This window comes from Nannospalax galili, unplaced genomic scaffold (genome assembly GCF_000622305.1).
Source record: "Nannospalax galili isolate Female #2095 unplaced genomic scaffold, S.galili_v1.0 scaffold1051, whole genome shotgun sequence".
In the NCBI taxonomy this organism is placed as follows: domain Eukaryota; kingdom Metazoa; phylum Chordata; class Mammalia; order Rodentia; family Spalacidae; genus Nannospalax; species Nannospalax galili.
In genome coordinates, this window is record NW_008331995.1 from 7,405,115 (window position 1) to 7,418,301 (window position 13,187).

The 13,187-nt window shown below is 44.1% G+C and overlaps 1 pseudogene; it reads right to left on the bottom strand.

The window, feature by feature from the left end:
• Positions 1 to 288: 288 nt before the first annotated feature.
• On the bottom strand, positions 289 to 12,348 carry LOC103729160 (annotated as a pseudogene).
• Positions 12,349 to 13,187: the final 839 nt, after the last annotated feature.

The following is a 13,187-nucleotide window of genomic DNA, read 5'->3' on the forward strand; positions in this document are numbered from 1 at the left end:
TGTCATCTAGAAAAGACGGATGAGCAGGACTTGTTGATGCAGAACCATACAGGGTCAAGGATAGTTACCAAGAAGAGGCAAGTCCTGGCTAAGGTAAGGGCAGAGTAGTAAAGGCAGAAAAGCTGGCCAGGGAGCCTAAGAGGCCAGGACCTTGGGAGGAATACAAACAAATTCTGCCCAGAGGCATCAAGGAACAGGCCTGGTCACTGAGGGGAAGGTGGCTCAGGCAGGGTAGGGGTGAAGATGTGAAAATTCTGCTCATTTCCCAGGGGCATCTGTGAGGCACTGCTATGGGCAGGGGTCAGGTGAGCAGGACCTGGCGTTGAAAGCCACCTTGAGTTCTCCGCTTGGTGGAACCTCCTTGCTTCATCTTCTCTCTTCCGCTCATCTTGCTCACCTTCTTACTTAGCTCTGAACTTTCTTGGCACCTGTGACATCCTCCAGGGCAGCATCCATCTTGGAGACCTTGTCCAGGACCATCAGCCCACTGTCCTCCTTCAGCTCACCAGCAGCAGCCTTGTGAAAAATGAGCAGAAACTCCTAGATGCTGAGCTTGCCGTCAAAGTCCTCGTCCACTTCCTCCATCACGCTCTTCAGGCCCAGGCTGCCCAGGTGCTGGGGTGGCAGCAGTTTATCCTTCATGAGCTTCAGCATCATCAGTGAAGCAGTCCTGCCCAATGTCATGCAGTTTGCACATGCTCTCCCTGGCCTTGGTGAGAAGGTGGCTGAACTCTGGGAACTTGGTGTTGGAGTTGAAGACCCTGCACCAGCCGGGCTTCACGGTGCCCTCATGGATGTCCGGCTGCAGGCTCAGCTGAGTGTCCCACGTGGTGTCTGCAGCCAATTTGCAGCTTTTGGGCCAGCCTCTTGCTGGACATGGTGGAGGACGAGGGAAGTGGTATGCTAGATGGGTCACAGGGACAGGTGGTCGGCTCTGTCCTCACAGACTTGTGACACTGGGACACTCCACAGCAACTCCATTTTAAAGAAAGAACTCTGAAACCAACAATGATGAATAATTTCATCCAAGGCTGTCCTAGTTTGCTTTTCTGTTGCTGTGATAAACCTTGTAACCAAAAGCAATTTGGGAGGAAAGGGTTTATTTCATTGATAGGTTACAGTCCATCATTGAGGGAAGCCAAGGCAGGAACCTGGAGGCAGGAACTGAAGCAGAGACCAGGCTCAAGTTCAGCTACCTTTATTTTATTATTTTATTTTATTTTATTATTTTATTTATTATTTTTATTTTATGTGTATGTGTGTATGCCTGCCTGTAGATAAGTGCACCTGTGTTGTGCAATGCCTATGGAGGACAGAAGAGACTGTCGGATCCCCTGGAACTGGAGTTATGGACAGTTGTTAGCTGCCATGTGGGTGTTGGGATTCAATCCCAGGTCTTCTGCAAGAACAGTCAGTGCTCTTAACTGCCACGCTATCTCTCCAGCCCCTCAGTTACCTTTCTTATACAGGCCAGGCCCACCTGCCCAGGAATGGTACCACCCACAGTGGGCTGGATTTTCTTACATCCATTAACATTCAAGGAAATGCCCCACTAAAAAGATCACAGGCCGATTTGATGGAGGAAGTTCTTCAAGTGAGAGTCCATCTTCTCAAGCATGTCAAGTTGACAGCTAAAATTAGCTACCACAAATGCCAAAGAAGGAAATCAAAGCCCTTTAGACTAGGTGGCAGAAGATAGCCACCAAAGTATTGCAGTGCAACTGAATCCAGAGAAGTTGGGGGTGAAGATGAAAGGTAGTTTGAAAGAGAGGCACTGAATCAAATTGTGTTTCAGGAGGGGGTTTATTAAAGAAGTTATTATAGCTGCAGGTGGCGTAGAACCGCAGGGTTCTCATTGCTCCAGTTTCACCAGAGAAAGCAAGTGTCCATTCTTAAGGGTTTCCAAAGCGGGGGGGGGGGGGGGGGGGGGCTCCTGCTTCAAAGGAGGTTAAGCTCAGTAAGTGACCTGTACTGTAGCAGATTTGACTTAGCCTAGGAGCTAAGACTCACAGAGGTGCTAGATAGGGATGCAAGGCTAACTGATGTATGACTACAGTTTGAGTTGCATAGGACCCTAGGGGAAAGACCACAGGGCCACAACAAGTAGCCAGTCATCTCTTTGAAGCAGCACCTTTGCAGAGGAGAAAGAGATTGCAGGGGAATCCGTGCCTGATTTATGAGGCTGCAGCCCCTGTGATCTAACATCCAGGCCATCAGTTGTTTTTATATGTCCCACAAATTAAGAATGGCTTTTAAGGTCTGGAGAGATGGCTCAGTGGTTAAGAGCACTGGCTGTTCTTGCAGAAGATCCAGGTTCGAATACCAGCACTCACAAAACGGCTAACAACTGTCCATAACTCCAGTTCCAGGGGATCCAATGTCCTCTTCTGACCTCCATGGGCATTGCATAACATGGGTGTACTTACATGCATGTAGGTAACACATATATAACCATAAAATAAATAATATTTTTTAAAGAATTGGTTTTACATCCTTACATAGCAGAAAAGAAAGAAAGGGATGAATATGCTGTGATCTGTGATAATCATCTGAACTTTCAATCATCTCATTTTCTCTAAAAAGAACTTTCTTAGAAGATAACCACATTTCCACGCTGCCTGGATTGCTTTCATGCTGCAGAGGCAGTGGGTGAATTAGAATGGCCTGGAAAATGCTAAATATTTAATCCTTTGGTTTTTACAGAGTAAGTTTGCTGAACATATATTGGAGGATAGACATATAAAAAACTTTGTACTTAGAGTGGGACAGCTACATACACACACATCACCCATCACTGCATACACACACACACACACATATATTTATGTATACATTTATTTGGGAGAATAAGAGTAGAAGGGAAATTTGGCTTGATCTTCCTGGGGCTAGACCACAGTTTGAAAGGGATGAATTAGGGGACTGGAGAGATGGCTCGGTGGTTAAGATGGCTGCTCTTGTAGAAGACCTTGGTTTGATTCCCAGCACCTATATGGCAGCTAACAGCCATCTGTAACTCCAGTTCCAGGGGGATCTGGCGCCATCTTCTGACCTCCACAGGCATCGTATAACATGGGTGCACTTACGTGCAGGCAAGACACTCATACAAAAAATAAAAATAATAAATAAAATATTTTTTAAAAAGAAAGGAATGAGTTAAGAGGATTTTTCCTTCAAATGGGAAAAAATTTTCACGTCTTTTCAGCAGTAGAATCCCTTTATTAAAAGAAATCTCTAATAGTCTTCCAGAGTGTATATTATCATTGTTAGAGCATGAGCCTACCACTCTAAGACATTGGTCAGATCAGGCCACGCCCCCTGCAGTTTGTCTCTTCAGATATAACACTGACATCCCCTACTGTGAATTCACTAATCTACTGATCTCCCGTGAGAAAAAAAAACAAGCCAGGCCTCCCTAAAATCTAAAAGTCAGACTATCCCCTTTGTGGGGGATTTCTTTGAAAGTCTAGTACCCCCACTATGCTGTCCATAGTGGCTTTCTACCCTGTTCTTTGACTTTAATCTGTCTCTTCTAATGTTTTCATGCTACCTATAATGTTCTCCAATCTCAGGGATCTGTCATGCTGACTCTGCTAAGATGTGCTGTCCTTCTAATGTTTCCCTCCTCAAGGCCTGGTCATGGCCCTGGGTGGTACAAAGCACTCTCTCCTAATAAAGATAATTTCTGAAGGGTAATTTTGTATCTGCTCCTTTCTAGATTGCTGCTGATTTCTAACAATTAAAGTAGAACTGTTTGTATGTCTCCAGCTTTGTCTCCTAATTGCTGTCCTTGGTCCATCTTCTATCTTCCTCCTGCTCTGTTGCCTTAGCCAGTTATATCCTAAGATAATTTTGAATAGTATGTCTTGAAAAACGGTGAGAAATTTTGACTCAAAATTAATGATTTCCAGATCTTACTGAACATCAGAAAGCAAAGGTGTTACTTGTAAATCTGAATTCTTCATCTGCCCATCTTCTGTGGCATACCCACTCCATGTGAGGAATTGTAGCACAGGACTATGAAAATAGTGGTTGTTTGGGGGTGGGGCTTGCTTTTATTTTGAGAGAGGGTTTCCTTGTAGCCTCAGCTGCCTTGAACTCGCTATGTAGACCAGGCTGGCCTCTCTCTCACAGAGATCCACCTGCCTCTGCCTCCCAAATTCTGGGATTAAAGGTATACACCACTATGCTCAGCTAGGAACTCTGGAATATGAATGTTCAGTAAGTTTTCCAGATGATTCTACAAGGCACCTGACTGGAGTTTCTATTAAAGGTAACTTCACATTTCCTATCAGCTCTCAAATTTAGGATTTTAATCCGTTCAAAAGAGCTACTAGAAGAAAGACATGGGCTTTCTATAAATCATCTCAGCATGTGTTCTCTTCTTCCACCTTCAAATTTGTCCTCTGTTTGGCTCTTTGAGAGACAATATATGAACAGTGTGCCTGTCCATTCTGTTTTCTTGTTTCTTTCTCTGTTTAAGGTTCCTCTGCCTGTCACTATACAGTCTGAGATAGCTTTGAACTCTCTCTATAATCTGGGCTGGCTTTAAACGTCCAATCCTGCCTAGGTCTCTGAGTGCTAGGACTGCAGATGTGCACCACTGCATCTTATGTAGCTGGGTCTAGCCTTGAATTCATCATACCCCTGCTTCTACCTCCCAAGATCCATGCTTTCAAATCTTTTTTTTTTTCATACCAAAGGTAGAAAAACATGCATGCTTCCTGTTTATTCACTCAAGATAACTGAATATATAGAATTATTTACTATTTTTGTTGTCTGTAGACTGTAATTCCTACATAATAGTTCTACTAAAAGATACTTGAGCATAGTCTATACTTTGTGCGTGTGTGTGTGTGTGTGTGTGTGTGTGTGTGTGTCTGCGATCTTTAATATTATTAACATGACCGGTTGTAGAACTACCCTTGAGACAAGTTTTTGGGCATACCTGTGGGGGCCTATGTAGATTATGTTACCCTTTGAGCATGCTTGTGGGGGATTTTCTCGATTAGGTTAATTAAAGTGGGAAGATCCACCCTAAGTGGGGCAGCACCATTCCATGAACTGGGGTCCCAGAGTGTATAAAAATGAGGAAGCCAGGGTTGGAGAGATGGGTCAGAAGTTAAGGGCACTGGCTGCTCTTGCAGAGGACCAGGTTCAGTTCCCAGTACCCACATGGCAGGTCACCACCGTCTGCAGCTCCAGTTTTAGGGGATCTGATGCCCTCTTCTGGCTTCTGCAGGTACCAAGCATGCATGTGGTGTGCATACTTGTGTGCAGGCAAACACTCATACACATAAAGATAAACATATCTTTAAAAAAAAGAAAGCTAGCTGAACATGAGCATATTCTCTCTCTCTCTCTCTCTCTCTCTCTCTCTCTCTCTCTCTCTCTCTCTCTCCTTTCTCTGACTCTGGATACAATGTGAGCAGTCAGTTATCTCAGGCTCCAGATACCATGACATTCCCACCAAAATACATTGTACTCCTGAACTGTTAGATAAAATAAAAATTTCTCCCTTAAATTGCTTTTGTCAAGGCAGGGCATTTTATTTAAACAACAGGAAGAAAGTAATTAATACAAAGTGCCATACATGTATACCTGAGAACAAATGTTTCTTACATCTCCAAATACACCTAATGGATGTATCTCCAAGATCTTCGTTTCTTATGACAGTAAAGGAGACATAAATGGAACAACTTCTTCAGATATTTTGGTCTTTTCCAGGTATATTTGTTCAGCTCTATAGAAGCAACAAGATAATAGTGATATAAGTGTCTGGAATGTTATTTTTTAAATGTCTACCCACTCAAAAGAGTTCTATGTTTTTCATTCCTCACACACATAAATACTGCTCACTTCCTCTGGATGGCCTCTACACCTATGATTTTATCATCATATTTAAGTCTTTACGATTTTATCATCTTATTTAAGTCTTTATGAAGTGGTGGTCTTTTATTTTTTTCAGTCTTTTCTGAGACATGGTCTCCCTGTAGCCCCAGCTGATCTGGAACTTGCTATGTAGAGCAGGCTGGCCTCAAACTCACAGAGATCCGCCTGCCTCTGCCTCCGGAGTGCTGGGATTAAAGGTGTATGCCACCACACCTGGCTAAAGTGGTGGTCTTTTACATTATGTGTGTGTGTGTGTGTGTGTGTGTGTGTGTGTCTATATGAGTTCAGGTGCCTATGGAGTCCAGAAGAGGACATCCAATCCCCTGAAGCTGTAGTTATAAGTGGCTGTGAGCTGTCCAAGAATAGTCATGCTCTTAACAACTGAGCCATCTCTGTAGTCCTTGTGGGTGGTCTTTTTTGGCTGCATGTTACAGATGAAGAATCTGAAAGTCTGAGAGTGACACAAGCTACTCACAATCCCAAGCATTATGAATTGTATGAATTTGAAGTTTTGGTTTCATTTTGAAATAAACCCAAGTTCTGTTCACAAGAGTGAATGCTTGAGTCTTAGAAATAAATCCAGTGTGCTGATTATGGTGCCGCTCCCCTGTAATCCCAGTACTTAGATAGAGCCTGAGACGGGAGGGTCATTAGTTGGATGCCAGCTTGGCATCCAGTAAGACCTGGTCACAAATAAAGCAACCACCCAAATAAATCTAATGAGATGCTATTCGTGCAATTCAGGTTTGAGAAAACACCACAAGTCAGCAATAAGAGCAAATTCTACAACGTTCTTTTCTTACCAACACACCATCAGGGTAGGAGGGGGTAGCTGTTACTTGAATACACTGAACCAGGGGAATCAGGCCAAATAAGCAGGTCATCTTAAGATCTAGGGCTAAAATTCTACTGTGAACCCTGACCTCTAGGAGGGTTTCATTAATTGAAATTTTGTGAATTTTGTAAACTACGGTTTGATGGTACTTAGATCCCCTACCCTATCCACATGTCCCCCACACTGCCCCTGCCCATTTTCATATATATGTATACATTTTAATTTATACATATGTATATATATTAATGTAGATATATATATGTATATCACAGTCTATAGAGTCTGATTTGTGTCCCCAAATGTCCTTCAGTGTAGGTCTATCCCCTGGGCCCACCAAGAGTCCCATCCCTGTAAGACACTGTCTTTTCCCTTCCTAGCAGCCATCAATTGCCAAAAGTTTCCTGGGTTGGGTTGGGATTTCTTACCTACTTCCCTATATCTATGCTGAGATTTTGTCTGGTTTGAGCTTTCCTGGGACTTGTGCATGCTGCCACTATTTCTGTGAGTTCATATGAGTCTCAAAGACTGTTTGGAAGACTTTGTTTCCTTGTGATCGTCCACCACCTCTGTCTCTTAAAATCTTTCTGCCTCCTCTTCTGCAATGATCCTTGAACCTTGGGAGGCAGAGATTTGAAATAGCTGTCCTATCCAGGAATAAGCGCTCTACAGCCTCTTGTTCTCTGCACATTGGTCAATTGTGGGTTTCTGTGTTAATCACCATCTGTTACATAAGGAAACTTCTCTGATGAGAGTTGAGAGATGCATTTGTCCTACATGTAGAGGTTGGTTTGAAGATGTGTCACTTATGGTTAAGAGTCTCACAGACACTTACTCTCTGCATATGACCAATTCTGTAACCCAGTAATAATCTCCATCTGTTGCAAAAGAAAGCCTCTTTGATGAAGGATGAAAGATACACTTGTCTGTAAACATAAAAATGCATATTTAGAATAATGTAAGAAATTACATTGGTCTAGGGATGTGGCAAAATTAGGTTTTTCTCTAGGCTCTATTATCTTTCCACACACATGAATTTAGTTATGGTTACAGTAACATAAGAGTTCCCTCCCATTTAGTGGGCCTTTGTGATAGACAGATGTTGATCATCCCCAAGATAAACGTGCTACTACTGCACCAATGGTGACAGTTTGCTGGGCCAGTCATTGTTGTCTATTAGTCTTTACAGCTAGGTAGGACCATTGACTAGTTTTCTCACTTGGTAACTTGCATAGTATCTTCTGATACCATGAGAGCTAGTCCCTAAGGATGAGGCTTCCAGGCCAGTTCCAGTTCTATTGCTCCGGGTCCCATGTCTGAACTGTGACCTGTCTTGAGCAATAGGGTCTCTCTGTAGCCCCATCTGGCCTCTGCCTCCTGAGTGCAAGTGCTGGGATTAAAGACATGCCCCATCATGCCTAGCTCTCTAGCAGTTTTTAATCAGTAGCATCCATTATAAGAGACTGATTCTCCAGTTTACATCATTAATGTCTGTTTATTGTATTACAAATTACTCACCAAGTTACAACTAAAGCCAAAAGACAGCTACATTCTCTCTCTCTCTCTCTCTCTCTCTCTCTCTCTCTCTCTGTCTGTCTGTCTTGTATGTGGTTTGTGCATATATGAATGTGTGTTCACATGTGTGTAGGTGAGCATGCACATGTGTGTGGAGGTCCAAAGTTTACATGAGAGTCTTCCTTGATCATTCCCTACCTTATTCATTATTCTTGAATACCTCTTATTCAGGTAAGAGGGTGTCTCAACTGAACCCAGAACTAATCAGTATGGCTAGTCTAGCCAAGTCACTCCTGGAATTACAGGTAGGCATTCATGTCCACCTGGCATTTACATGGGATCTGGAGTTCCAGTCTTTATGGGTGAACAGCAAGGACTTTAACTACTACCCCATCTCCCCAGGCCCAGCAGCTACATTCTTACATGACCATGATGGCAGTTTAGTTTGCTGGATATTTACTTTTTCATTAGGCCAAAGATCTTTTATATGGATTTCTTCAGATGACTTTAGCAACAATTTAGAGGTAGGTTTTCAATGATTCCCATTTTACAAATGAGAAAACTGAAGCACAGAGAAATTGAAGAGCTGTTGTATAGATTCACTGTCAGGTAAAGAGAGAACTGGTGTTTGAATCCATTCCTGATTTCAGTTACTAGCTTCAAGCATGAAACTGTAGTTCCCAGAAAAGCAAATGTTGATACTTTCCTACGTGGAGCAATTTTCTGTCTGCAGGAAGAGACACTTTCTGTAATTTGGGGACTAAATCTCCCCTGCTGTGGGGAAACCATTGATTGTACAAGTGTGACAGGTGACACTTTTCTGGAGGAGCTAACTTTCAGTTCAGCTGCTCTTTGGGAGAATATACAAGCTTATTTCTTTCAATGAAAATTTCTATCTATACAGGCTGTAATTCCTATGATGTCTTTATATTATTATATGACTTTGGGAAGAATAGTGCTTATGTGGTAAATAAGATATTAGGAAGTTCTGACTTTGGACTTATAATTTCTGTAACAGTTACCTGCCATAAAAGAAAGAGGAGATTATGAAATGGCAAACACGATGTGGAGAAGTGGTTGTCAAAATGAACCAAAAGAGAGCTCCCTTGGTGTCAGTCTGTTTGCCCTACTATGAGAAAATACCTTAGACTGGCTAACATGTAAACAATAGAGAAGCATTGCCCACAGTTCTGGAGACTGGAATGTCCATGATCAAGGTGCCAGCAGGTTGCCCAGTGAGTCTTCTTCCTCATAGTGCCTTCCATTTGTCTTCTTGTGGCCATAGGGCAAACCAGCTTCCTTGGTCCTCTCTTATGACTTCATTTCCATTCATGAGTGTAGAGTTCTTGTGACTTGGTCATCTTCCTAAGACTCCTTAATACTACCAAGTGGGGGTTAGGTTTCAACATGTAAATGTGGTAAGGTGCACACAAATATTCAGATCAATGAATCTTCCTTGCTTGTGGTTTCATAGAACCTCACTGAACTGTTGGTGTCTGACAATAATTATGGAAAACTCCTAAGATCAACCTTCAGAAATATATGGCCATATTGAAAATATAGGGCCTGGAGAAATAGAGAGACTGGAAATTCCTACTCCAGTCATTTGGGACAGGAGGCTAGTGCTGTTAACAATAAGGACTTTGAGCAGATTGGTGTAAACACACCTGTAAATCCCAACACTGAACTACATAGCCAGTAGCCCAGCCTGAGCTACATTGTGAGATCCCAGAAAGAGAAAGCACGAATAAGGAGAGGGAGAGAAGGGGAAGGCTAAGACATTCCAGAGAAAAGGAGGCCTTCTGTTCTTTCTGGTTCTTATAGACACAAACAGAGAAGATGTACTCAAGGGGTCAGAATAAAGGATATGTGAGCAGTTCCCTGGAACACATGACTAAATGAGGGTTAAACACTCAACTGATGCCTCTTGCAATGAACTAGATCTTTTGTCTCTGAGAGTAACCGACTTTGTCATGTAATTCTAGATTTCTCTGCATAATAAAGCATTTCCATTACCCTGAGGACTTTGACCAAATTCTGCTAAACATTTTGGCCTTGTTTGATTTTTGAGTTAAGAAGGTCCTCTTTGATTCTACTTAAACCGAGGGATTAGAAGAGAAATTGTAGTAGACTGATGTCTGCAACTAATGTTTCTTGTCAGATGGACCACATGGGTTTATTATATAGTCTTCATCCAAAATTTCACAGAATGGCAAAGCAAGTCACATATATGATCAATCCAAAAAACAGATATGATTGGTGGGATACCCTTCTCCCTGGCCCCCTGCCCTGGACTCCCGAGACTCCTGCCCCTCTTTAGGACTAACTGCTCTTTTTTGCTTCTGTAAACTGCTTGGTTGCTTAGGACAAACTGTATTGACCCCATTTTGACTAGCTGTTTCAGGCAAGCATGAACATGCCCAGGCATGTTGTAATCTCACCTACCACCTCCACCCCAGGAGACTATAGATCAAGCAAGCCCAGGCATATAGCAGCTTTATAAGATAGGAATGGAGACTTCTGGCCCCACAGATAACAGTAAGCACATTCCACAGCCCTGAAAATAGCACCCACCAATAAGGAACCTCCAAGGCTGCATCCTATACATCCAATCAGTGTAAATTAATGTTGGTGCATGCGGGCTCCTTGAACCAACCAATATGTAACTTTGGTATCCCCCTCCTCTCTTTGTCTAAAACCTACAAAAGGTTCCACTCTCCCTTACTCCGGGCTCTCAGCACAGATCCAAGAGCCCAAGCGTAAGCCTGAATAAACCATAAATCTTGCTTTTTGTCTGAAACCTATAAAAGGCTTCCTCCCCTGCAATTGGTGCTCTCAGCTCAGCTTGGTGGGCGAATGCCATAATTCTTCCTTGCTGATTGCTCTGGGAGCCCGAGCTTAAGCCCGAATAAAGACTCTTTGTTCTTGCATGCTCTTTGGACTCTGTGGTGATTCTTGGGGATCCGTCCACTGGGCTCAACATTTGGGGGCTTGTTCGGGATCCCCAAGACACCCCCCCCCATGGGACTCCCAGAGCCCTGAGTCTCCCTGATCTGATCGGTGAGTGTCTCTTGTCCTTGTGTCTTTCATCTTTGCATGCTTCTGGTCTTTGGGCCCAGTTTGAGATTGCCTGTTGGAGGTCTAGGTGGACGTGCTGGAAGGCCCCAGGCCATGGGACTGGGGAGACATCCCAGACCCACCTAGTGGGGATTAGATCCCCTTGGTAAATTTGGAAAGATGGAGTGGGTCACACCCGTGAGGAGGCGAGAGGCCGTCGTCCTACTTTCACTTTAAGGTTCCAATTGTGTGTTATTCCTGTGTGCATTTGTGCTTTCTGTTTTGTTTGTGACTCTTGCTGTATTGGAAGAAATGGGACAGAGCCAAGTAACCCCTCTCAGCCTTTTCCAAGATCATTTCTCGGAATTCAAAGCCCAGGCTGATAGCCTGGGGTTAGGAGTAAAGATAGGGAAGTTCTTTGTGTTTTGCAGGAATGAATGACTAACTTTTGGTGCCAGCTGGCCTGAAGAGGGAACATTTGACCTGCCTACTATCTACAGAGTAAGGGATATCATTTATGGCCATCCAGGCCACCCTGATCAGGTTCCTTACATCACAACTTGGCAGGTTATGGTGGAGGAGCCTCCAAAATGGTTAAAGCCATTCCTTCCTCCTCCCCCCACTGGTTCAAAGCTGACTGTCCTCACTTTACGTGAGGATGAGCAGCAGAGAAATGAAACTAAACCTTCTGTCCCCCCACCCTGTCTTGCAAGGAGGCACAGGGGAAGAACTCCTAATTGAGCCACCCCCTATCAGCCTGTTCCACAAGCAGAACCAAGGGAGGTGGAGGCAGCCCCACCCCAGGAGGCAGAAGGACACCCTCCCCAGACACGGAGGAGAGTCCAGAGGGGGCAGCCACAGCCAGAGGCAGACCCTACTATCCTCTCTCTCTGGGTCGTGGGGCCCCTCACTAACGTGGGGGACCAGCAGATGAAGTATTGGCCATTTGCAACTAGCAACCTTTACAATTGGAAGTTACAGACAGCTAAATTTTCTGAAAAGCCCCAAGGTTTAATTGATTTGTTAGAATCTGTTTTGTTCACCCACCAACCCATGTGCGATGATATTCAGCAACTTTTTCAGGTCCTGTTCACCACTGAGGAGAGAGACCAGATTCAAGTTGAAGCCCGCAAATTGGTCCCTGGGGTGGATGGGAATCCTACGACCAACCAGGCCCTGATTGATGAGGCTTTCCCTCTAGCTAGACCAAATTGGGACTTCAATGAGGCTGAAGGTAAGGAGAGGCTCCGAGTCTACTGCAAGACTCTAATGGGGGTCTCTGGGTGGCCGCAAGGCATCTGACCACTTTGGCCAAGATTAGTGATGTACAGCAGGGGAAGGTGGAAACCCCGGCAGCAGCATTTTTAGAAAGGATTCTAGAGGTGTTCCGTACCTATACTCCCATGGACCCAGAAGCACCTGAAAATAAAAACGCAGTGATCCTGGCATTCGTGAACCAGTCAGAACCTGATATTAGGCACAAATTCCAGAAATTGGACAGACTGGCCAATAAAACCTTGCCAGAACTTCTGGTGGTGGCTGGAAAAGTTTACAATCACCAAGAGATTCCTGAGGACAAACAGGCCTGGGTGGCTGCCACTGCCAGTGCCAAGCAGACCCACAGCTTTGCCAAGATTCTCCTGGACATGTTGACCAGGTTTCTCGGTGAAAGAGAATGCCAGCTGCAATGCCTATCTGCTGAACAAGGCAGGAAATGCCCAGGAGGGCGACCAAAATTGCTGAGAAACCAATGTGCTTATTGTAAGAAAATGGGCCATTGGAGAAAGGAATGTCCAGAAAGACCAGCCGACAGGCAGCAGGTCCACGAAGGAATACAATAGGGAGGACGGGGTTTGGATCCCCTCCCCGAGCCCAGGGTAACTCTCAGATTGGA